Genomic DNA, 26,542 nt, shown 5'->3' with positions numbered 1-26,542 from the left:
TCCTCCATGCAAACAGAAAAGTAGTGCATCAGGGAGAGAGGTTTTACCTCGTCATATGCCTACTATGCTGGCACTGTACGACTTCAGGTTGGGCTGTGGGCAAGGGATGCCATTTTGACTGCTACCCCACATAAAATAAACGCATGCAACTTAAAACTAGCATGTCAGGGAGAAACAGTCTAACATAGTCTGTTCCTCATTGTGATACTTTTCTATTTGCAGGGACTCTATTAATGTTGTAGTTGTCACCCGTCTGCCTTGAGAGACAATGGAGTGTGTCTCTGGGGGTGAAGTGACCTCCCCAGGGCACAAGGCTGGGCACTGTGTATGGAGGTCCTGCCTAGAGGACAAGACTCCCCTCTCAGCCTCGCTGATGTGGTCCAAAAGAAAGCAGAGCAATATGTTTGGCACCAGCCTGGCTGCAGGAGTTGCCAGAAGGAGGTGTACAAGACACCATCCAACTGTCTTAAGGATTCCACTCAGGATTTGTGTAGAGTTTAGCCCTTTCTCCTGAAGGTACCCCACAAGGCAGCAGACCTACCTAGAATACTAGCTGTTGCACCCAGTTCAGTGTCACCTGCAAATTTTCATGAACATCCTTTCCACTCCATTCAAGCCATTTATAAAGATGTTAAACAACTCAAGGCCCAGAAATGGGAATTCTGCAAATGGGTATATTGCAGGAATCCATCCATTTATGCCTTTAGTGGCCAAACATGTCCTGTTTAGGCAACCAAAGACAGGAAGCAGTCAGCATCTCCTGTTTGCTTAAGTTTTGTCCAAGCTGTAAAATGGTTTTGACCTGGTGTGGATGTGTTTTCTAGTAAGGGTATGAGACATTATAAATTGTGAACTGAAGACTGCATGGCCCTAAACAGAAGAAGACCTCCTAGAATCAAGGCATTTAAAAGTAAGCAAAATGTATGACTAACCCTGACTTAAAAGACTGAAATGCTTTGATCTGTCATCACAAGATTACATTTCCTCCAAAATTATATCAACGATCACCTTTTGCACTCCTCCAGTTAGCTTATGGGTGGGAGGATTTTTTCGGCACTGCAGCCTTGTTTTATTTGTTTGTGTGTTTCTTCTTTGTCTTTTCTTTGGCCAGGATCCAACAACCTTCTTGCATAAGTAGAAGGCAGTTCTGTCCATGCAACGGAAGGCTCTATTTTCAGCGAGTTCTCCCTTCAAGCTGCTTGCTGCTCCCAGGACAACATCCAGTGCCATTCTGCCTTTTCAAGGGCCACAAAGAACTGAATAGAAAGGAGGAGGCAGGAAAGCCCAGCTGAATGGGTGGGGGGGGCTCTTTTGACCCTGAGATCACAGGCCCTCATCAGCAACTTCCAGCGGCCACATGCTAGCAATGGGCAAACGTGGGCGAGGTCAAAGGCAAAAGTAGCCAGACCAATAAATGTGACTTGCACCTTTGTACAGTAAGCTACATTTGTCCTCCATTAATTTGTCAAATCCTCTTCAAGTTGGTGGCCATCATTGCCTCCCTGTGGAAGCGACTTCCATAGTCTCAATAGCTTTGCACACCAGGAAGGAGGAAAAGATTGGTTTTTGGAATGGAAATGAAAGAGAATATGTGAGTAAATAGCAAGGTTACAAATATGTGGGCAGCAACTAATACCTTAATTCAATACATAAGCAACTTAGTTCTAAAGAGTAAGGGAGTCCTGAAAGCCTAAAGAAAGAAATATATGGAAAGGAGGTGAGATCTTGCAGCCTAATCTTGGTGCAAGTGGAACGCAAAGACAGAGATCTGTATCTTATATGAGATTTAAGCTTTGCGTGTGGAGACGCTTTAACCTGGCCTAGAAATAAATTCAGACAGGACTCGAATTTTGGTTTGGTGCCATGCCTCCCCCAGATGAGCCCTGAACTCCGCTCAGGGAAGACCAACCATGAGTCCTTGGATTCCTTTTACAGGAATACCCGTGCATAGGGATGGCTAGGGATCCTGCCACCCCTCTCAACATGAACCAGAGCCTATCCGCCAACCTTACAAGTTGTGACAATTTGCTACACGGCAGGCAAAACCCAAGTGGCACCAGCCAATCAGCCAAAGGGAGAAAGTGCTTGCCGTGCCCCTGTCCCAAAGGCAGATGACACACAACGGCATAGCAAGGTCAAGCGAAAGCCCTAAAAATAGGGAGAGGCGGGCACTGTGACCCGGAAAGAGAATCTCAGGGTCACGTACAGCAGTTAAATAGTGGTCCCTCTAACTCTTGACTGGCATGCCCTTAGCCCAATTGCTCCCCATTAGAGGGACCACCAATAGGGTGTTGTGGCTGCTCCGAATGTCCCCACCCCAACACCTAGGCCTGATTGCCAGGTCCCACCGCAACGCATGCCCTCTCTTGCTGGGAGGACCCAATTTCCCCTTCAAAATCCTATGGCAGCAAAGCAACAGCATCTCTCACTGGTTCCTTGGTCCATGGGCTAGTGAAGTGTAGGGTTGATCCTGGAGATCATTGAGGAGCAAAGATGGGGGCTTTTGGAGCTGTGAGCTAACTAACCATTGGACACCTGGAGTTTAAGTATATTTTGACTCCTATGGAGAGAGGAAGGGGCTTCCTTAGTGAGTGAATAACATTACACTACAGTGGTACCTCTACTTACGAATAACTCTACTTACGAATGTTTCTACTTACGAATGGAGCTCCGTCCGCCATCTTGGATGTGGTTTAGATAGGATTTTTTCTACTTACGAATTTTTAGATAGGGTTGCTTCGACTTACGATTTTTTTCTCCCAATGCATTCCTATGGGATTCGACTTATGGATTTTTTCAACTTACGAATGTGCGTTCGGAACGCATTAAATTCGTAAGTAAAGGTACCACTGTATTTAAACTGATGTTTGTTCCTTCTAGTCTGTGTTTGTAAGATGCGTTTGAAGTGAAGAAGACATGACCTTCATTTTGGAAAGACCACATCTTTATCTTATAGTTTTATATCTATTAATGTTTGTGAATTGTTTTTGTTGTTATTATTATTTTGTGTGTGTGTTTTAGGGATTCTCCTTTTTATCTGTAAGCCTCCTTGAGGCCTGTCAGGGGGAAAGCCTGGATATAAATAAATATATAATATGAATAATCATAATCTTCGCAGTTCCTAAATCATAAATTTACCTTGTAAGAGATTTTCATTCTCTGTGTGAAGCCTGGGTCCGTCTAACAGGAGGCCGATAGCTAGGATTAGTGCTCTGCTCTTTTCTACAACTATTAGGGTCATGATGTTAGCTGTTCTTTCTAGGTCACATATGAGATAGGAGCTTGTTCCAGGTAATTCATGAGGGGTATGTTTTATATTAAATTCATGCCAGCTGGACTGCTGCCACGATCCATAAAAAAGTCCATGTTAAAAGTCTGACATCCATCGTTACAGTGTTCCTGTCATAAAGCTGGCGTGACAGTCAAGAAACGTCCTTAATAATACCCTCAATTCTGTAAACAAATAGTTCATTTGAATAGTTTTTTCAAAGAACTGTAGTGAAATGCTCCAATTTGCTTGAGAAATTGTAAACCGACTGCCAGCTGATTAACAAGATCATAAAAATATCTAAGTAGAGTTCTCATATCCTCTTTTTTTTCCTTTTTCCTTTTTGGGGGGGGAGGAGGGGGGGTTTAATAATCTGGCCAATGGCATTACAATGAACCTTCTCTCTCTCTCTCTCTCTCTCTCTCTCTCTCTTAATGAAGTGATATTTATACTATCAATGACTCTTTAAATTCAATCAGCGGTGAAAATTAATACAGCAAAGCACCTTACTTCTTAACCCTGAATATTTTTTGATGAACTACTTGCGCACAGACTTAAGGATATCATTAAGGTGTGTCCCCCACCCCCAATTACTGTACTGTAGTAAGGCACTTTATTTCCTGAATCTGAAGATCTCCTAATGAACCGTAATGAAGCACTTTATTCCGTGAATTTGAACAAACTATTCAAATGAACTATTTGTTTACAGAATTGAGGGTATTATTAAGGACTTTTTCAGCTAATATAGTGAAGCACTTTATTTCCTGATCTGAAGATTTCCTAGGGAGCAATCCGAAGTATTGGAAGCCAGCGTAAATCATGCCAGTTTGTGCCAAGCTGACATTAAGTATGCCAGACCCAGACCCAGGCCTTCACCCATTGACCCTTAACCCTACAGGCGCAGGAGCAAACCCCAAAGATCTAAGGAGCACATGGTCCATGCAGATGGGAAACGAAAGTGTTCTTCTGGAGTAGACTTCCTTAGAATGCATTCTTCTTACTCATAAAATTTGCTAGCACAGTTACTAGAACGGTTTAGTTGATGTCAACAGGAGATTACGTTCTGTTGCTTATAAATAACGTGAAAATGGGAGGAGAGAACATTGAAGGCCATGTGGGGTTATTTAAGGAGGGATTTTCTCACTCCTGAGCATTCACGTCTTTCACTGGCTGCCCTCCACAGAGTACACAGTGTCTTGTCACATCACAGTGGGGCAGGAACTATTTCCAAAACCAACATTCCATAAATCTACATCACATTCTGCTGTGTGCCAAGAAATAAAGACAGGAGATGATTTATGTAGGGGGTTCTTTTTCCTTGTTACATTTCCCCTGACATTTCCATGAATACTTTTTTTTCTGTTGAAAAACAAAATATGACTATATTAATCAAATAATGGGCATTATATATGGAAAGCCAGGATCTACGTTGAACAAACAAAACGACACTTGCCTACTCTTCTGTTGCAGCCTCCTCTGATTTATCTTATTATTCAGTGGCCAGCATCTAACCAGTACTTCACTCAATGTCTTCTGCATCTTATTCTAAGTTCATAGTTGATCTCATTTGAAAAGGGGCAGGTGTCTTTAGCCACTCGCCCACAAAGTCTTCTTATTTGCTCTTCCAGGCAAAGTGACATTGATTATCAAATAATATATTGCTAATGTTCAATTACCGGCAAAATAGCCTATGTGTCCTTTTCCAAATGTACATAAAGTTTGTATTGGGGGGATTAATGGTATTTATTTCACAGCATCCTCCCTAGGCTTGACTTTAAAATCGGTGGTGTGACAGCCAGTTCAACCGAGACAGCTAAACTTGCATGACAGGTCCACCTCCAGAAGGTGTGTGGAAAACTTTCTGCTATGCATTTAGTTGCAGTTGCCAAGAATTTTTCAAGTTGATGCTGCTTTCAGCACTCAGGTCTATTTGCCTGCAGTCTCTTTTCACTCATCCATTGACAAATAGTTATTACACAATCATTGGGCCATCCTAAGAGAAGTAGATGGGGTGGGGGAATAATCAAGTAAAATAATCCATACAATCGCTTTACAGCTTGCAGATTTATATCCTCTCCCCCAGGATTGAGTGGTCTATTCTATTGCCATGTAGAACTGTCTGCTATGGTAAGTGACCAGATGATAAAGACGATGGGAAGGTGAGGGAGAAATGACATAGCATTAATAAGCACACACCTATGGAATTTGCATGTATAAAGATTACTGATCTAGATCTCACCTAAGTTGGGTGGGTGGCTGAAAACAATTTATGAAAGCCGTCTCCCATTGTGCTAGGCCTTGCAAGAGTTCTGTAGGTGCTAGTAATTATACCATCGACACAGACCCAGCAGCTACAGAGTAGTGGAGAAATACAATTCAGATCACAGTTAAAGGTGAACCTCCCACATTCACAGCTTCCAAAAACAGTATGAGAACTGAAACTCAGCCTTCCTTCAAAATCCGAATGACTCTGAAGTTTGTGATGCCGTTCCCAACCAAAAATATATATACAGTGGTACCTCAGTTTACGAACAGCCCTGTTTACGAACTACAGTATTCGGTTTACGAACTCCGCAAAACCGGAAGTAGTGTTCCAGTTTGCGAACTTTACCTCGGTCTATGAATGGAAGCTGAACAGTGGAAGGGCACTGGCGACGGCAGGCCTCATTAGGGAAAGCATGCCTCGGTTTAAGAACAGATTTGGTTTAATTATGGACTTTAGGAACTGATTAAGTTTGTAAACCGAGGTACCACTGTATATATACATAAGAGGGAAGTGTGCATATAAATTAAGGGTCTGCAGAGAAACTGAAATTTACAGATTCGTCCATTCCTACTTGTCATGGAGGAAGCATCATTTATGGCCGTTTCACCCTGTAATTCATGCACAGGTCTGCCAATCAAATACAGGTCTGTATTTCAGGTCACGGCCAAAAGTCCCTCCAGAAAGAGGGAAGTGCCCAGTCTCAGCATCCTCTTGTGCTCTAGGGACCTAAAACCAGTGCTAAGCCTTCACCTGGGATAGCTCAGTCGGTAGAGCATGAGACTTAATCTTAGGGTCGTGGGTTCGAGCCCCATGTTGGGCAAAAGATTCCTGCATTGAAGGGGGTTGTGCTAGAGGTAGAGGAAGGGGAGTGGCTGAAGAATAGCAGAGACTTCCTTTCGCAATCCCAGGGGACAGAGGAAGCAGCAGCAATAGCAATAGCAACAGCAAGCAGCAGTCACACCAAAGCTGCAACGAGTGCGAAGAGGAAGAGAGGGCTGCGGGAGATGTAGTCTGTTGTTCTACTCTAATGGGTCATAACTGGGACTTCTCCAGGGACCTCTGTGTGAAAGGCACCCCTGTGTGAAAGCAAGCTACCACATAATTTTGGCATTCTTTTATTTCTGGACTCTTCCCCACCCTGATGGCACTTGGTGCTGTTAACAGATCTCTGTTGTTGTTGTTTAGTCGTTTAGTCGTGTCCAACTCTTCGTGACCCCATGGACCATAGCACGCCAGGCACTCCTGTCTTGCACTGCCTCCTGCAGTTTGGTCAAACTCATGTTCATAGCTTCGAGAACACTGTCCAACCATCTTGTCCTCTGTCATCCCCTTTTCCTAGTGCCCTCAATCTTTCCCAACATCAGGGTCTTTTCCAAGGATTCTTCTCTTCTCATGAGGTGGCCAAAGTATTGGAGCCTCAGTTTCACGATGTGTCCTTCCAGTGAGCACTCGGGGCTGATTTCCTTAAGAATCACCCTTCATGGATCAATGCCTTGTCGTGGCGAAGGGGCTTGAATAACTCAGAGAAGCTATGAGCTATGCCATGCAGGGCCACTCAAGATGGACAGGTCATAGTGGAGAATTTTGACTAAAAGTGATCCACCTGGAGAAGGAACTGGCAAGCCACTGCAGTATCCCTGCCAAGAAAACTCCATGGACAAAGACAACAGATCTCTGTAGACTTTGGCATATGGCAGATTAAAACCAAACTTTATTTCTGCTGTGCAAGGGCTACACTCTGGGAAGAAGTTCAGCAGCATCCTGTGAAGATGGGACCCCTCATGGGCAGGTTTGGAAAGATAACAATCCAGCTTGCCCTCATCTTGGCCGGCTTCTGAGATGGGCTCTGGGGCACGTACCCTACACCACTTTTTGCCAGAGACTTCCTGCGTGTGATGCTGCAATCCTAGCCCCACTTACCTGGGAGCAAGCCCAATTGAACTCAGAGGGACTTACTTCTGAGTAGGCACAGGTAGGATTGCACTGTATGTCCTCTTGCCAAGTATGCATGAATATCTCACGGCAACAAAAACTTCTGTTGTTCTTATAGCAACCTCACACTAATGAGTATATAGGCAACATGAATGTTGCCAGACTTCTTTGTACTTTGCACAACTCCTGCCACTCCTCAACAAAGATCTCAAATAAGCAATCTGAAGACTATTTCTTCATGTGATTTATATGGCTAGGTTTTTGTTTTGTTTTAAATGCCAGAATTTGGTCCCTGGGCCTTTTAAAAATATGTGTGTGTGTGTGTGTGTGTGTGTGTGTGTGTGTGTGTGTGATTGACACTATGCACAATCACTTTTTCCAGACTGTGAATCTGCCCAAGAGATACACAGCCTTTCAAATTACCGACAGCCCAACCACGAGACCCTGCTTTGCTCTTATAACCAAGTGTTCTCAATAGTGCCTCATTATGGGGGTTTTTAAGAGGAAAGCAGCCCAGTCAAAAAAGGCTTTTTCTAAACTGGTTCCTAGCTCAGTTTCTAGCGTGAACAGATTTGAGGGCACTTTCAAAAATACCAGGCTGGAGCCAGTGCACATTGGGTTGAAATGACCCAGGGTGTAATCGACAGATTGGAAGCCTTCATAGACTTCCTTTGGAACATCATATCTCAAATAACAATAGCCGTGGCTTTCCATTCTGGGCCAATTCAGATCAGACTGGGACCACCTGAGGTCACCACAATTACAGAAATTAATGCTTTGATAGAACCCTCCCTCTCAAAATTACAGAAATTAATGCTTTGATATAACCCTCCTGTTCCTCCCCTTTGAATGCATTTCTCTTCAAAGGGCTTGCAAAGCACAGAATTTCCAGTGCTTGGCATTTTATACGGGTCATTCACATGATCTCTCGATGCGGATTGATAGACGCTGACTCTTTAATCACATTCAATTCACACAAGGTTAGAAAGCAGCAAGAGGGAAGGAACTTTCGCTGCTCCAAAGAGCATTTAATATAGCGGGAATCTCTGCAAAGGCCATTCATGCAGTGGCGCCACTAGGGCCAGGCTGCTGGGCAAATGTCGGAGGCCCCACAACTTAGAAACTAAGTGGCAGGGCAGGAGCAGGTTAATGGGGGCAGTGGTGGTCCATGCAGAGACGGGTGGTGCTGCAATGGCAGCTGAAAGCCCAGCAAGTTGTCTGTCATTTGAATTAAATGCTCTCCCCTAGGGTGACAGTGGAAGCAAGGAGAGCCAATCAGATACTACCTTGGGGGTCACCGGGCCAATGAGAGCACAAGAGCAAAATGGAACTCGCAAGGAATTCCTGGCCGCTAAACTGTATAATGGTATTATCCATGCTGGTTGTGTTGAAGGAAAACTCTGGACAGGCATGAGTGGGGGAAATGGATTTTTCTTTCTTTTGGGAAGACAGAGAACGAATGTGTATTTGGGGTAAATTAACTGAAGGGGGAATTCTTTGTGGAAGATCTGAGTGGACGTTTCCCAACCCTACTCTCAAGAAGTAATAATAATACTTGCTCTTCAATATCAGTCGCCCTCTGACTACATCCTCACAATCCTACATGTAGGTTTGGATTTCATCTGTACCTAATCATGTGCTGTAAGAATATGAAGCCTTTCCATGCAGCTGCTCATTTCCCAATGTTTATACAGTCCATTTTTTTTTTACAGTTAAGAGAGGAGCTAGTCCTTATGAAATGATCTAGACATGGTGTATTTCCAGGCCAGTCTTATGCATGTCCTACTGAGTTTGAAGAAGAGTTGCAGCCTTAAACTATCATGTTAAACGATGGAAATTAGCTTCACTGAAACACGAGGGAAGTTATTGGTGTGGAAATGCAGGATATAAATAACTATAATAAATTAACAATAATAACAAATAATGGTTTCCAAGTTGTTTTTTATTTAAAAAAACTTATGCCACATTCTTTCCTAGGGTAAACAACAGCCTTGCTGGGAAGGTGAAGCATAGTGAAGTTAGAAAGTTTTGGGTTTTTTTTAGAGGTGCTACTTTTAAAGATGTTGTTGTTGTTTAGTTGTTTAGTCGTGTCCGACTCTTCGTGACCCCATGGACCAGAGCACGCCAGGCACTCCTGTCTTGCACTGCCTCCCGCAGTTTGGTCAAATTCATGTCCGTAGCTTCGAGAACATTGTCCAACCATCTCGTCCTCTGTCATCCCCTTCTCCTAGTGCCCTCAATCTTTCCCAACATCAGGGTCTTTTAAAGATAACCAGACACATTAAATGCGGTCACATTGAACATATTGCCATGCATGTTTACCATAAAGACTAAGTGATGTAAGGTAGTAACTGCTACTCAACAATTCCCCTAAGCTTCAGAACTGATGGAGGGTTTATTGCAACCATGTCTTATTACATTAGAGCTGAATTAGGCTCCAGACCTCTAGGACATTCAAAAATAGTCCCCTGCTGTGACAAACAAGGATAGCCGCATAAGGTCACGATGACAGAACAGGAGCATTTGGTGAAAGCGTATCGTGGTCTTTTTTTTCTGCCTTGCCATGCAGTTATTTGGAATTGTTCAACACTGTCAAAAAAGGGGGTTATGTGACTCATTCCCTGATGTTCTCCTGCTAGTTACACTTTATACTTGAGCTATTTGAGCTCCCAGTGGACATCTGAAGCCCAGGAGAGGATAGAAGTGGAATGGTTAGGTGTTGTGAGTATAGTCTGACATGGATGAAGATTTGAAATGGTTAAAACTGATGGTGATACAAAATGCCCTCCTTCCCCCAACTCTCCTCATTCATTAATCTCAAAGAGGGTAATCACACAGCAGCAGCTGTTTCAGCCAAAGTATATCATGAGTAGCAGAACCAATGATAAAAAAATTAAACACTGCCACCTTTTAGATGGAAAATCAGTGGAAGCACAACCTTGAATGGAATGGTCCATTGGTCTGTTGAGCCTAGTTTTGCCAATGTAGACACTATAACGTTCAAGCACACACACCCCAAATAATTTTGGGCCCAGCCATTGGTTAAGGTTTCCTGGGAATTGTAACCATATTAGCAGTAAACTACAGTGTCCAGAATTCTTTGAGAGAATGTGTTTTTGATGTAATTTAAAGGTATAGTCTGTAAACAGCCTTGGTCTCATTTGACACATGGAATATGAAGTAAGCTTGTTTTCTCCTGCTCTGGAGGGTAGGACTCGAACCAATGGCTTCAAGTTACAAGGAAGGAGATTCTGACTAAACATCGGGAAGAACTTTCTGACAGTAAGCTGTTTGACGGTGGAACAGCCTCCCTTGGGAGCTGGTGGACTCTCCTTCCTTGGAGGTTTTTAACCTCGGAGGTTGGATGGCCAACTGTCATGGATGCTTTAGTTGAGATTCCTGCATTGAACCAAACTGAGACCTCCGGGTATTGGGCGGTATATAAATTCAATAAGTAAAGTAAAATTGCAGGGGGTTGGACTGGATCATTCTTGGATTCCCTTCCAACTCTATGATTCTATAATTCTGTGACAGGTAGTGACCTTCCATGATTTTGGGCACATTTACATCCCCAGTCCACTGAAAACCAACAGCTGGTCAGGATTGAGAATGCTAACACTTTGCAGGAAACATTTAAAGCATTTGAGGTTAAATTTAAATGGATCAGTTTGCAGACAGCAAAAGGATGAGTTAAACTGTCTCTTTCCACCAGACACCCCCCCCCCACAAATAATAGGTTTCACCAGCATTAAAACACTAGGAATTTCCTAAGTGACACTAGACTAAGAAATAATGGGCAGCATTTCAAATACTAGTACACCCCTTCAGTTTGGTGTGTGGCGTCTGCCTATTATTACTTGCACATATTAATTACAGTGGAGTGGAATGGGGCACTGATTTCTAATAATTAAAAAAAAAATCATAGGGAGGAAATATCATCTGATAAGCAGAAGCCCTTGCCCTATGAAGTGTTTTCAGGATGCACTTGCGTGTTCCTAAATTCTGGGCCATTATGGCTAACACTGGAGTGCATTTTGAATTCAGACAATTGGAGTGCTGGACTGCTCGCTGCACACACACACACACACACACACACACAGGTTATGTCTGGAAGAACAGCCATGCAAAATCTCTGGGAGCGGAAAGTGATGAGGAGACCTGTCACACCCTAAAGATGCTGGACAAAACAGCCTAGCAGCTTGGTAAGTTTAAACTGCTATATTGGGGGGGGGGGGGAAGTTCACAATAAAATATCAGCCAGACCTAATCTGTCCATTTTGCTAAAAGAAAAGAAAACGTACAGAACGTTTCTGACTGTTCAGGATGGTCCAAAGAAAGTGTTTGTTTGTTTGTTTCATATAATTTATGCACCGCTTGATTGTAAAACAATAAGAAGAAAATCAAGGGGGGGGGAATACAACAGTAGTTTAAAACATACAAAAAGGTAAAACACTAAAACAGATTCTGCCCATCGTTCTGCCTGGACTTCTGGCGGTTCCCTCACTGCGAGAAGCAAAGCTACAGGGAACCAGGCAGAGGGCCTACTCGGTAGTGGCACCCGCCCTGTGGAACGCCCTCGCATCAGATGTCAAAGAGATAAGTAAAATCTCTTCCCTCTCCGGGGGGAGGAGATGTTGTGGGCCCACGAGTCCTTCACGTGCGGGGGGAATGGCTAGCATTCCCCCCAGCCCATTGGTTCCTTCCCTGCCGCGACGCTCCCTTGGCTCTCCCAATCAGGAAGCTCCCTGGGGGCTTAGCGGGGTATTTAAGGGAGCGCGCGGCAGGAAAACATCCTCTTGTATCCGGACCCGACCTGCTTTTCACAGCGCTCCTCTTCGTCGGAAAGCCGAGCTGGAAATCACAAAAACGGTGTTTTTAAACGCCAGCTTCTTTTTTACAGGCTAGCTTCGATCTCCCTTAGTGCCTCTGAGGCCACCGGGCTTCCTACCTGCTTACTGCGCCCGGCGCCGTCCGACGCAGCTCTCCCGCAGCCACCTTCACGCTTAGCAGCCGCTTCTTCAGCCGCCGGTCTCCCGACGCTCGGGACCCTAGCAGCCGCTTTTTTCAGCCGCCGGTCTATCGGCGCACGGGACGCCTAGCAACCGCTTCCTCAGCCGCCGGTCTCTCGGCGCGCGGGACGCCGTGCAGCCCCTTTTCGGCCGCCGGTCTCTCCTAGCAACCGCCTCTTCAGCCGCCGGTCTCTCCTAGCAGCCGCTTCATTGGATTATATCAAGAAGGTACAGGTGCGGGGGGGGAGGTTGCTGCCATCACCTCCCCCAAATGCGAAGGGTACTCCCCTAAGGAGTCCGGGGCGTTGCCATGTCCGAAGCCGTGGTAGGTGAGGGCCTGAGGGCTCGCCCCTAATGGTGGCCCCAGGATGAGTTCCTAGTTGATGTGCATCGCAGGACTCATCCAACGGTGGTTAACCCTTCACAGACTGCCAGCAGAGCGGGCTGGAGTCAGATATAGTCGGTTAGATCCAATGCCTATGCCAATACCCCTCTACAGTCGTAATCAATAAAGTTGTGGCCTTTTCATGCCCATTAACCTTATATCCTGTGTCTGGTGTCTTTATTTCTCGCGGGGAGGACTCGGGGCATCGCCACACAAAATCTCTTCCCTCTCCGGGGGGAGGAGATGTTGTGGGCCCACGAGTCCTTCACGTGCGGGGGGAATGGCTAGCATTCCCCCCAGCCCATTGGTTCCTTCCCTGCCGCGACGCTCCCTTGGCTCTCCCAATCAGGAAGCTCCCTGGGGGCTTAGCGGGGTATTTAAGGGAGCGCGCGGCAGGAAAACATCCTCTTGTATCCGGACCCGACCTGCTTTTCCCACCCACCCACCCTCTTTTAGGCAGGTCTGCTCTTGACGTTGCTGCGCACGTTTATGGGTCACCATCTGGGACCTGGTAGGATTTTTCCCACTTGGCAAATTGGCTCTGGCCTCGTGGTTTTTTGCCTGCCGCGTATGCAAATCGTCACAACTCGGGGTTTTGGCGGTAGGCATTGGATTATATCAAGAAGGTACAGGTGCGGGGGGGGGAGGTTGCTGCCATCACCTCCCCCAAATGCGAAGGGTATTCCCCTAAGGAGTCCGGGGCGTTGCCATGTCCGAAGCCGTGGTAGGTGAGGGCCTGAGGGCTCGCCCCTAATGGTGGCCCCAGGATGAGTTCCTAGTTGATGTGCATCGCAGGACTCATCCAACGGTGGTTAACCCTTCACAGACTGCCAGCAGAGCGGGCTGGAGTCAGATATAGTCGGTTAGATCCAATGCCTATGCCAATACCCCTCTACAGTCGTAATCAATAAAGTTGTGGCCTTTTCATGCCCATTAACCTTATATCCTGTGTCTGGTGTCTTTATTTCTCGCGGGGAGGACTCGGGGCATCACCACACAACTACCTGACATCTAGAAGACATCTGAAGGCTGTCTGAAGGGAAATTTTTAATGTGTATTTTAAATTTTTGTTGGAAGCCGCCCAGAGTGGCTGGGGAAACCCAGCCAGATGGATGGGGTACAAATAAGTTGTTGTTGTTGTTGTTGTTGTTGTTGTTGTTGTTGTTATTGTTGTTATGTTATTATAAATTCACATCAGCTTTCTAAGCATATGGGTACATTTTCACACAGTGCAAAACTAAATGATGGATCTCCATCCCACAAGAGGTTGTGACGGCCGCCAACTTGGATGGCTTTAAAAGAGAACTGCCAGCAGTGAGAGTTTACTTCTACCTCTACTTGTCTGAGGCTTCATGCCTCTGAATTCCCGTTGCTGGAGATCTCAAGCAGGGATGGGCTTTTATACCCAGGTCCTGCTTGTGTCCTGTCCATGGACATCTGGTTTCCCCCTGTGAAAACAGGATCCTGGACTAGATGGGTCTGATGCAACAGGGCTGCTCTTAGCACAATGCTGAATCCAGCCTCAAGCTGCAAACCTGGACCTTCAAAGGGCATATGATGACCGTACCCATTAGAGGCCATATGTCCATTCCTGAACCATGTATCCTGCCCTGAGTTTCTTGCAGGAAGGACAGTGTAATAATGCAATAAAATATGGTAGTAACCAGAATTGGGGGTTTCCTGAATGGGAATAATGCTCGAGTCTTTGTCCCTGTAGCCCTGGGACGCATCCTCCAAACAGTCTAGCTTGCACTGAGGCTAATTGCCGATATTATTCAGATCAGCAAATGAAGGCTGGTTAGTTTTGCTGCAGCCCCTGCCAAGATATGATACGTCCCATGAGCAATGGCATCCCACCTGTTCAGTCAGGCATTCTCCTGATCTTGAACTTCCTGATCTAATTGTTTTAACGGCTCTTTTAACCGTTTTAATTGTTAATTATGGATGTTTTTGATGGCATTGTAGGGGGATGGCTTTGTGTGTTTTAATAACGCATGGATTTCATAACCGATTTAATACTTCTAAACCACTTAGAAACCATTTTGGCATGTAAGCAGAACACACACTCACACAAAAAACTCCTCCTGCATTCCACCTGAAGATTGTTGCAAACCACAGATCTGGGAGCAACAATGCCATGCCCAGCTTCTTCCTCCCCACCCCCTCTTTTGCTCAACGGTCAGTTTGATTAAGAGTCCTGGAGACCTCAAATGCTTGCTCTTACCTTCGTGACATTTTGATTAGTCCTTCTGGGACAGAGCCTTCCTGCACTCCCCCTCCCCAACCTCAGTCTGGCCCCAGAAAGCCTTCACCTGCTCTGCCTTGCTACTTACAACCCATCCAGGGAATGGCACTGGCTGTGGTTTTCCTCCCCCTTGGTGTCAGTGTTGCAATTGTTGAACTCAGCTGGGAGGAAGATAGACTGTTGACTCTGCCTGTCATTGACTCTGGTTCCACCTACTGTTCATTCCTCTGCTTTCTGCCCCATGAGTCGCAATGGGCACGAACCCCACATTGCTGTGCCCAGTATTGACTATTCTGGCCAGCTCTCCAAGTTCTGGTGCAGAGGTTTTTGCCATTAGCTGCGGCTATCTGAGACCCTGATAACTGAACATTAAAAAAGGCTTAAGCGTGGGACCACCTGCATGCTAAACCTGGGCTTGAAAAATGAACTGTGATCTCAGACCTAAATTACCAGTAGGAGAATCCAGCAATCCCCAGAGTCTGTCACGATTGGACCTAATGATCAGGAGTCCCTTTACCTTTACCAAACTTAAAACCATGGAGAGACCTGGTCTGAATAGAGACATTGGATTCTCATCTCATTATACATGATAAAGCTATTTTTAGCCATCTCACCCCTTGCTTCTTGCTGTAAGACCAATTGCAGTTGTCAACAGGTTCACCACACCTATCAGCCAATCACCCATTCCCACACTCTTCTGAGTAACACCCCTCTCACTATATGTAACATACCTGTCAAGTTCCGGCCTGAGAAATAAGGGACTGGACCGGAAGTAGCGCTGCCGCCATTTTGGAACTGGGCGGAGCATGCTCAGAAGCGACTTTTGATGCTGCTCTGCCCTGTTCCAAAATGGCCGCTGCACCAGAAGTCGCACTGCAGCCATTTTGGAACTGGGCAAAGCAGCATCAAAAGTCGCTTCTGAGCATGCTCTGCCCAGTTCCAAAATGGCCGCCACGGCAGAATAAACCGGGGGGGAAACAAAAAAATCCATTTTTTCGGCTGGGGGCAGCTGGAAAAATGGGGGTTTCCCGGGGAATACGGGAGACTTGGCAGCTATGATATATAAGGATCTGGTGACTTCTGTTTCAGTGTATCTGAAGAAGTGTGCATGCACATGAAAGCTCATACCAATGCCAAACTTAGTTGGTCTCTAAGGTCCTATTGTAAGGACTTTTTAAATTTTGTTTCGACTATGGCAGACCAACACAGCTACCTACCTGTAACTAAATTACCTAGTGTTTGTAGAATTAGAAGAAGAAGAGACACAATAGCTACTGTGTCCAGTATACCTGAAGGAGCGTCTCCACCCCCATCGTTCTGCCCAGACACTGAGGTCCAGCACCGAGGGCCTTCTGGCGGTTCCCTCACTACGAGAAGCCAAGTTGCAGGGAACCAGGCAGAGGGCCTTCTCGGTAGTGGCGCCCACCCTGTGGAATGCCCTCCCACCAGAGGTCAAAGAGAACAACAATTACCAGACCTTTAGAAGGCATCTCAAGGCAGCCCTGTTTAGGGAAGCTTTTAATGTTTGATGGATTTCTGTATTTTAATATTTTGTTGGAAGCCGCCCAGAGTGGCTGGGGGAACCTGGACAGATGGGCGGGGTATAAATAATATATTATTATTATTATTATTATTATTATTATTATTATTATTATTACTGTATTTTGTTTCATGCATCAAAATGGGACTGGGGGATCCTGCACAGTGGAAAAATGCAGAAGGAAAAGAAAGGAACGAAAGAAAGAAAAAAAGAAAGAAAGAAGGGGGGGAGGGAAAGTGCAAAACTGTATTCCTCTTCCATGACAGAGGTTTCTTTTAAAAATGCACATTCTTCATAATCCATTTAAAAAAATATCACCTGCCTTTATACACACACACCTCAGCTCATCTGAGTGCTCTCATCACTAAGATAACACTCCAGCCATCTTTGCAAAAAGCACACACACACACAGGTTTTTGACATGGAGGCTCTGTGAGTTTAACCTTCTTCAAGATCCTCGCAGGCTTTTTGTATTTAATACTTGTTTTATCTGAAGCCCGTGGAGGTTCTAAAATATTAGAAGACAGAGACACTTTCTGAGAACCACCTTTCTAGTAGCCTGAAGGTAGATCCTTGATGTTGGGCAACAAAGTTATTCTCTGCAATCCTCTTGATGTTGTATAAACGGGGGAGGGAGAGAGAGGGAGAGGGAGAGAAGGGGGTGGCGCTAACATCATCTGAACTTTAGGCGAACCATTGGCTCAAAAGCACCATCAAAGAGCCCAATGCCCCTTGTTAAAAATAAAAAAATGAAGAAGAAGAAACCTTCAATGCATGCACAAAATGAAATTGCTGCAAATTAAGTCGATTGCATTTGGAGACCCACACAAAACAAGCCCCACCGCAGTCTTGAAAGGGGCGCACACGGATGCATTTCGCTTCGCAGTGGCCATCTTTTAACAGCATCCTTTCTTCAACATTTTGAAAACTAAAAGAAAAGGGGAAAGGAGGGGGAGAGAGGGAGAGGGAGAAATCCCTCTTCCCATTGTTATGCCCCTATTCAGGCTCCATTCGGAGTAATTCACTTTGCATTAATTACTGCTTTCTGCGATTCACCAGGAAGCTCCCAAACATGGTTCTGTTTTCAAAGAGGCACGCTTCCTGAGCCTCCGCTTTTTATATGTAGAACCTGATGAATTTCCTCTACCCCCCTCCCCACACCGCCCTGCGTTCCAATTCCCTCTCGCTTTTGCATACTGTAACTGTTCATAAAGGGGAGAGAAGGGGGAGAGGGGGGGACACAAAACCCCGATTTCATGCTTCTGGGAGAGTTGTTTGCATCCCTTTCATTCTTCCCTTCCAGCTGTGACTGGCAGGAGAAGGTTCTTTAGCAGGTGTCCTGTCTGCTACCCCTATGGTAATTTAGAAAAGAAAGAAAGAAACTTTCCTTCACTTTCTTTTATGTCTGCCACATTTCACAGGGGTCTTTCTTCCCCCCCCACCCCCGCTCCACCTCCAGCACTTTTTGCAAGATTCCTCCCTTCCCCCCTTCCTTTTCTACCAACCATCTCTCTCCATACTCAATGGCTCGCTCTCTCTCTCTGCACAAAATATCTGGATTTTCTCTGTTATGTCATTCCATGCCGTGAGGCTGCCAGATTATAGAAGGGGAAGAAGGGGGCAGGGGGCAAGCAGGCATTGATCCGTTTGCAAATCACATCTCATATATTATGGTGTATCTCTCAGTCAATTCATTTATGCACTTTATTGACACTTGATCACTACATCCCTCTCCCATTCCTAACTCCCTCGCCTTCTGCTGCCCTTTGTTTATTACATCTGTATCCATTCTGTATCCTTTGGACAGCTCCAAAATTCACAGAGGGCAAGGTGACCATGTTTTCACTGTCAAGAGGCATTAGGCTTGTAAAAACCGGTTGCTAGGAATTACCGTGGGCAGAGCTCCATTGAGCTCAAATCCAGCTTGCAGGCTTCTTCTCACAGCCATCTGGTTGGTCGCCGTGAGAACAGGATGCTGGACCAAAATGGGCCATTGGCCTGATACATTTATTTCCATCATGTCAAAGCAGCCCATTGAGAGCCAGCCTAAGGCATTTGGGCACCTGCCTCCTCTCCCTTCCATGTACTCCTCTCCCTCCTCAACTGGACTGAGAGTTGACTTGAAAGGTCTTTCACTGCACATGTAGGGTGGAATGGAAACAAATCTGACCTCCCAATGCCTCATCACCTCTCGCTCACAGAACCATGTGGAGGGTACAGCCTTGTCGGGTGGCCTTTCTGACTGGTCACTTGGTCACAGACCTTTTCTCAGGGAGAAGATGACTAGGCATGAAAGCAAGAAGAAAGCATTGCTGTGCTTGCTATGGAGGATGGGAGTAGCTGGGAGAGTTCAAGCAGAATGACTCGGGTGAGCCATCCCTCTCCTCATCAACATCCACCACCTGAGCCACCTACCTCACATTGCCTAATGGCAGAGCAAGCCCTGGGTCCCTTTCCATTCACCAGCCATTGCACCATGCACCTGTATCAGATGTGTAACGAAGTATCTCCAGAGGGTTGAAGCTAGGCCACAAGTAACTTTGCACAGTAACTTTGTGTTTTGCCCCCAAAACTCTGCACTATTTCTGGATTTTCAGACGTAAGCTGGAAATCTTGCTCCACTTGCAGCAGGTCCAAACTTAAACTTTGGAGAGGGGCAGGAGAGGAGAGTCCACAGCAGAGGTGGCAAAAATCCTGTGTATAAGGATTGCTGAATCCATCCAACTTGCTGAAGGAGCCTACAGTCTAGGGTCCTCCCTGTTTTGCTTGCTTGCTCTGCTTCAAGGCATGGGGATTTTGCCTAGTATCCAACTCTTGGTTTTTGCCTGTGATATTTTGCTGCATGTGAGGACTACGTAAGGAGGTGACATTCAATTCAGCTTGCATTTTCCAGAACTGCACTTTCCAGAATAATATGTGAACCGAAACACAGCCATCTTTTGAAATTTGCACTTCTCTGAACTTTGCAAGGCAGTTATCAAGCCAAGTAGTGTGAAAATGCACTTCACTAGGGTAACATGCATATATTTGTGGAAATGTTGTACCAAAAATATATATGCATAAATGAGGGTAAAATGTGTTGCAAAAAATGTGCATATCGGGGAAAGTTGCATACACAGGTATACATGTTGGGATAAATCTGCACTGAAATGCTGAGGAATTTTCACAAGGGCTTAAATAATAATAATTCGCAAAGTGTGACGTGGAAATGTGGAGAGCTGAATTTAAGATTGGAAAAATGAGAAACCAAAATCGACATATGCACCCATCCCTAGCAAGGGCTGTTGTTTTGTCACATCTTGAAATGGTTTGCTTTTTTTGTTGATTGTGGAGCGGCCCTGTGTTTGACTCTTAGATTCAAGTCAGAACTGCCTTAGCACCCAACCCAGCAGGGCTGTATAGGTAACATTAAGAAAAAGGAGCATCAAAAATAAAAACATAATAACAGACAGCATAATAATGAAATAATCGTAATAACAGCCCCAGTTTTAACAGGCCATAGATTATTTGGTTTAATAAGGCCTGGGTAAAGAGGAGTGTTTTTGCCTGGCACCTAAAGATAACACCCTAAGTAGAGCCCTATTGGATTACATAACAGGTCCAGCCAGTAATCAGCCACCCAGCTTCCCTTCCCGCAGTAGCTAAGCAGATGCCTACAGGAAGTCCAGGCAGAAAATTAGCCCACCTGAAGACCTTTTGGTTGTTGTTGTTGTTCCATTGAGCTCCTCGTGAGGACAGGTCCAGACAGAATTCATAAAATGTTGCAGTCTTAGAAGAGATGGTAATTTCGCATGTGTACAAAATACGTCCACAACTGGACATTTCTCAAGGGGGAATGATTAGGAAGGATTATTGAATACACATAGAATTTTCATCAGCAAATCCTCTACGTGGAGAGAAAATTCTAGAGGAACGAGGATTGAAATATATAATGTGTCTAAATACAAAGGAAGAAATAAAAAAAATCAATTTGAATATTTCACACTAGGCAAGTTTTTAAAAGATTAAATAAGTCTCCTGATATTGATAACTCAGTTCCCCCTTTCAATATAACTTAGTACATTGCTCCCCTGATGGTTTAGATATTCATCTACACAAAAATGAAGGTCATCCAAGGAATATTAATAAAATTGGGTTAATCGTTTTAGAATAAAAAGGGAAAGCGGCGTTTTCTCTTGTGTAAATTGTTTTTCTGAAGCTCATTTTTTAAAAAAAAGAAAGAAAAGAAGCTAAATATAAACCTATTTATAGCTTGATATATAAAAGGGCATGGTTAGTGATTCTATTATGGTTTAAAAGTACCCCATTCTTGATAGCTTTACAATTGAGGCCTTTTGAATAATCACAGCTTTCAGGGAGAGAAGCCCTTCCCCACGTAAGTAGTCCCAGCCCCCATCCATTTTCAAATTGGTCTGATTTGCTGCAAATTACACAGGTGATTCTAGACAGATTCTGACACACTTTAATCATTTCCAGAAGTGTGCAAATATTAAATGATGTCCCTATTGCTAGGGCTGTTAAATGCATTTTGAGAATAATCCATTTCTCCCTTAAACCAATTATAGAATGAGTTATTGAGAGAGAGAGGGGGGGGGAGAACATATTTCCCAGAAATGTATTTTCCTCTGCTCAATGGAAAACACAGAATATGATCTGGGCACCCTTCAAAACATACACACACACACACACACACACACACACACACACTTCCACCCTGGAGTTTCTTACTGCTATAGCTCTGTCCCCAGCAGCAGACAACCCTTCCTCACAAAAAAGGAAGACACACTTGTGGGACATCTACAGTTACTTAGCATGTATCTCTTTCTGCTTTAATCCTCAGTTATATTATGACTCAAGAAGATTTATTGTTGATCTAAAACAAGATTTCCCAAACTTGAGTCTCTGGCTGTTTTTGGACTACAGTTCCCATCCTCCCTGACCACTCGTCCTGCTAGCTAGTGATGATGGGAGTGGTAGTCAAACAACAGCTGGAGACCCAAGTTTAGGAAGCCCTGTAATAAGATCATAAAAACACAAGCATTCTGCTGAATCAAACCAAGTCCTGCTTCCTACTGGATGCCCCTGGGAGGTGCGCAGGCAGGGCATGAAGACAATAGGTGTCTTGTTCCCAGTTTTTGGAGGTATACTGCCATTGAGTATGGAGGTTCCACATCAGCAGCCAAGGTAAACCAGCTTGGCATTGGTGCCCAGTGTCATGGGCCAGGAGTCAGCTTTGCCTGCTGAACAGCAGCCTGAAGGGGGAGAAGGTGGATGGACTCCACCTGCAGCTGATCAGCCTTCAGGGACTCAGCGGAGAAAGCATGGATGAGAACCGGCTGGCTTCAGCCTTCCTAAGCAGAGCTTCCAGCAGCAGCCAGATGCTGGCAACAACGCTTGTAGTTCCTGGTCCTACCTTGCTGCTTCCTGCTCATCTTGCGCCATTGACCCCATGTTCATTGGATTCCCTGACCCCTGGACCATCTGTCCACCTGGATTGCTGTTTGCCCAACTCAAGGACTGCACCTGACTTTGGATACTGACTCTGCCTCCAGGCAAATGGTGCCGCCTGCTACTGCTGCCTCACACAGCTTCTACACTGCATTCGCGGAAACCACTTTGCTGGGTGCACCCTCAAACCTGGAAATAGCCCTGGAGGTTAATAACGTAACAGATTTATGTTCCTCGTGGGAGCCCGTTCCACTGTCAAACAGCTCTTACTGTCAGGAAGTTTTTCCTGATGTTTAGTCGGAATATCCATTTGAAGCCTTGGGTTCGAGTCCTGCCCTCCAGGGGAGCAGAGAACAAGCTTGCTCCATCATAGATATGGGATAATCCAACTGAGCCCCCCCAAATGTTTGAAATCACAAATGATGCTGTTTGGGGGCAATTTGAGAGTATATAATCAGATGTTCAAGGCCATGATGTGTGGTCATCTCTTCAGAAATAGAATTATGGGGAGAGGTCCCATTTCTGGAAATGTCATTCTGTTTTGCGTATGTAAGTATATTCATTTTCCTGCCACAATGCCTCTGATTTCATTTCAGTACCAGGGAGTCTAATTCTCATAATAAATTCTCTTTCTTATCTATTTCTGGTATTCTGCTGTTTGTCCATATAGCTAACCCACCCCACAAAACCAAGAATCTGCATGGGAGTTTGAAGGAGCTATCTGTCGTTAGATATCTCAGTTTGACTAATCTCACACCTTCAGAGAAGTGACCCTAAATTAAAACTGTTCAGAAAGAAGAAAGTGTTTTTCTTTTTAAAGACATCTGATTCGTGGATTGCCATTTCCATATATATATATATATATATATATATATATATATATATATATGAACACAATACATGCATTTTAACTAATTGTTACTTCTTCTTTTTTTAAAATCAAAACTGGAGACTTACATTCATCTTTCTGTGCCCAAAGTGTAAAGCTTCTGCATTCAAAGGGAAAGAATAAAGATGAACTGATGCTCTGGCTTTTATTCTTGCCAGCTCTGAATATTTAAGCCACACTGCTGGTGATACTTTATTCGCTGGCTAAGCGTAAAGGACATCAGAAAGCCGACTGATGTCAGAATGATTTAAGTTGCTGCTTCAAGTTAAGGTTGTACGTGAGTGTTTGCAGGATTAAAACTTCTGCAGGCACATCAGGGCAAGAGCTGGTGTGGTTCACAAAGCAAGGCTTGATCTGAAGCAGTTTGCATGTCCTGTAACACTGGAAATAGAAGTCAGGGTGGGGCTACGAAGGCCAAGGAATAGGGCTGTGCAAATTGCAGCAGGTGCAGTTCTTAATGATGCCCATCAACTTCTACAGGAAACAGGCTGCAGCCTGGAGCAAGTCTGAGGCAATGCATAGCCTGTCTCTTCTCAGGTGCAGAAGACAGGTTTAAGCCACCCCCTAAATGGACTCCCTTAAGCCACACAATGGGACGCGGGTGGCGCTGTGGGTTAAACCACAGAGCCTAGGGCTTGCCGATCAGAAGGTCCGCAGTTCGAATCCCCACGACGGGGTGAGCTCCCGTTGCTCGGTCCTTGCTCCTGCCAGCCTAGTAGTTCGAAAGCACGTCAAAGTGCAAGTAGATAAATAGGTACCACTCCGGTGGGAAGGTAAATGGCGTTTCCGTGCGCTGCTCTGGTTCGCCAGAAGCGGCTTAGTCATGCTGGCCACATGACCTAGAAGCTGTACGCCAGCTCCCTCGGCCAATAACGCAAGATGAGCGCCGCAACCCCAGAGTCGGTCACGACTGGACCTAATGGTCAGGGGTCCCTTTACCTTTAAGCCACACAATAACTTCCAGCCATATGATGTTTAGTATTTATTACCTTTTTCATCTCCGTGGAAATCAGCGGCCTCGTTTCACCCATAGGAAACAACTCCGAGAAGCTGAGGCCCCTTTGCTTGCCCTTGCCCCAGCAGATCATGGTCTGTGGGAGCTCCGCATTCATGAGCAGGGCTGTCTTTCGCATATGTGCCGCTGGAGTGCAAAGATCTTCACAGCACCCCCAAATTTAGTTGAGTCTGGCAAGCACAGCTGTTGAGTCTAACATGTGCTGCCGTTGTGAATGACAAGAGCCGCCACTGGTGCGGCATGTCTTTGGTAAATGAGCACACAAAGTTGAAAGTCCTTTAGTGAAACAGTAGGTATACATTTCAGTAATACCTAGGTATATATGTATTTTGTTTTTTCTAGCTCATAGCTGCCAAGTCTCCCGTATTCCCCGGGAAACCCCCATTTTTCCAGCCATTCCCAGCTGGAAAAATGGAATTTTTTTGTTTCCCCCCGGTTTACTTACCGGCCGGGGGCCTCCCGGAGTCTCTGGACATGCGCAGAAGCGATTTCTGGCGCAGCGGCCATTTTGGAACTGGGCGGAGCATGCTCAGAAGCAACTTTCAATGCTGCTCTGCCCAGTTCCAAAATGACGGCAGTGCTACTTCCGGTCTGCCGATCCCTTACTTTTCCGGCAGGAACTTGGCAGGTATGTTATATAGCTTGATCAAAATTATTTATTTTTTCATAACCAGTAGATAGACAGGAGCTTAGGTGACTTCAGCGGTGGGCACCGGGCGCCCCCCAGAATTTGGCGCCTGGGTGCCCCACACCCCCGGGTAAAGACTGCCCTGTTCATGAGAAAGAGAAGTGAATTTCCAGAGGCAAGTGGGAGGCAAGTGGGAGAATGCACAGCTCTGCTTTCAGAACAGGCTGACTATTAATTCCTCCCTGGGGGGGCGGGGGGAGGACAGAGAAGTAACATTTGTCTGTGCTGAATGATACTTCTCGATGCAAACTGTGAAATGATTGTTATAGGTTGTGTCCAGCTAAGTCAATTGATTTCAGTGAGTCTACTTTGCATGCAAACTACCAGGATACAACCCTTGGGTTTCAAGAGGAATTAAATAATCTCACCACATTAAGAAAGACTGTGACCAGATGACCTGTGTGCTTCCAGGAGCAAATTGGGGGTGGGCTACTTTGACATCCCTCCTGCTCTCCATCCATGGGGTCCCTTTAGCTTTAACTAGACTTGGACCACACAGCCCTTTTATAAGAGAATGCCATCAGATAGAGGACTATTCTCTATAAAGCAGGACACCTCGCCCCCCCCATCCTGCATGTATTCTGCATCCACATAAGCACAGTATGTAAAAGCAATATAATTGGGCCACCTGGCCTAGTACCATCTACCCTGATTGGCAACAGCTCCCAGAGATGCAAAGCCTTTCCAGTCTAGCTACCTGAGATATTTTCATCCAGGGGTTCATGCCTGCTACATGGAGGCATGGTCCTTCTCCGAGAACACAGGGGCTCAAGAACTGCACATAGATTTGCCGTAGGCGTTTGAAACAGGAGTACTTGGACACATCTGCCTGGTCTACAAACGATATACTTTGACATCCCCCACACAAAGCATCAAGTGGTTAGGAAGAACATAGGGCGCTTCCTTATATTGATATAAGACCATTAGGCCATCTAGCTCAGCATAACATTGACTGGCAGCAGTTTTCCAAGATCTGAGGCAGTAAGAAGCCTTTCCCATCCCTCCCTGGAGATTGAGCATGTGATTGACCATTAAGCTGCACCTCCTGGTCGTAGGGGAGTTGGGGTCCCTTCCAACCATCCAATCCTATTATTCTATGAAAGAAACACTCAGGCAATCCTTGGGGTGCAGACTTTCTCTAGGAGCAAAGTTACTTACCTTTACCTGTTCAAGCATGGGCATTCACCCTTTCAGCTTAGGGCGATCTGATTGAACCACTAGACAAATTTCTTTTTTCTGCATATGCACAGGGCTGAGTTTGAAGCTTCTCCACCAAATAATTCAATTGCCCACTTCCACTTTACCACTGATAGCTATTAATCACCCTTTTAAGTGCCGGACAAAAGGTGTTTGACATCTGACCTCTTGGTGCAGCACTTTGCATTCTCTCAGCATCAACTGCAGTGGTCTTTTCGGCATCGCACTTGCGTGCTACTTCCTCTCCGGTTTTCCTGTTTGTTTTGCAGAGGTCATTATATTTAAGTCATTGTTCCATATGCAAAGACCACCACGTGTTGGGGCACGTTGGGGGGGGGGAGGGAAGCAATGGTGCAAAAACACAACTGCAAAGAGTCCAGCTAGTGGGCAATGCAATGTCACAGATCAGCTGCGCCCCTTTGCTTTCCATCACCACAAGCTCTCTTCCTGGTCTGATGCCTGAAGAGTTCTGCATAGCTTCAAAAGCCTGCTTATTCCTATACAAAGGGTTTGTTTTGCATATCCAAATACCATTTAACTTTCTTTACCATTTTGGTTCCTTTCTGAAAGAGGAAGACCAGACAACAATGATTGTTGTTGTTTCCAAAAATATGTTTATTATTTTACATTGATTTACATTAAGTTCGTACAACATACAAT

General features: G+C 45.3%; 1 long non-coding RNA gene across 1 annotated transcript in view; it reads left to right on the top strand.

Annotated features, from left to right (window-relative positions):
* LOC148685768 (uncharacterized) overlaps positions 1-3,060 on the top strand; it is a 77,623-nt gene extending 74,563 nt beyond the window's left edge. The window contains exon 3 of the long non-coding RNA XR_015950074.1: positions 1,112-3,060. This is a non-coding gene — a long non-coding RNA (uncharacterized LOC148685768). The remainder of the gene's footprint in view (positions 1-1,111) is intronic.
* The last annotated feature ends 23,482 nt before the right edge of the window (positions 3,061-26,542 follow it).

Source organism: Zootoca vivipara, chromosome 5 (genome assembly GCF_965207765.1).
Source record: "Zootoca vivipara chromosome 5, rZooViv2.hap1.1, whole genome shotgun sequence".
NCBI classification, from domain to species: Eukaryota; Metazoa; Chordata; class Lepidosauria; order Squamata; family Lacertidae; genus Zootoca; species Zootoca vivipara.
This window is presented reverse-complemented; position numbering and strand designations above follow the sequence as displayed.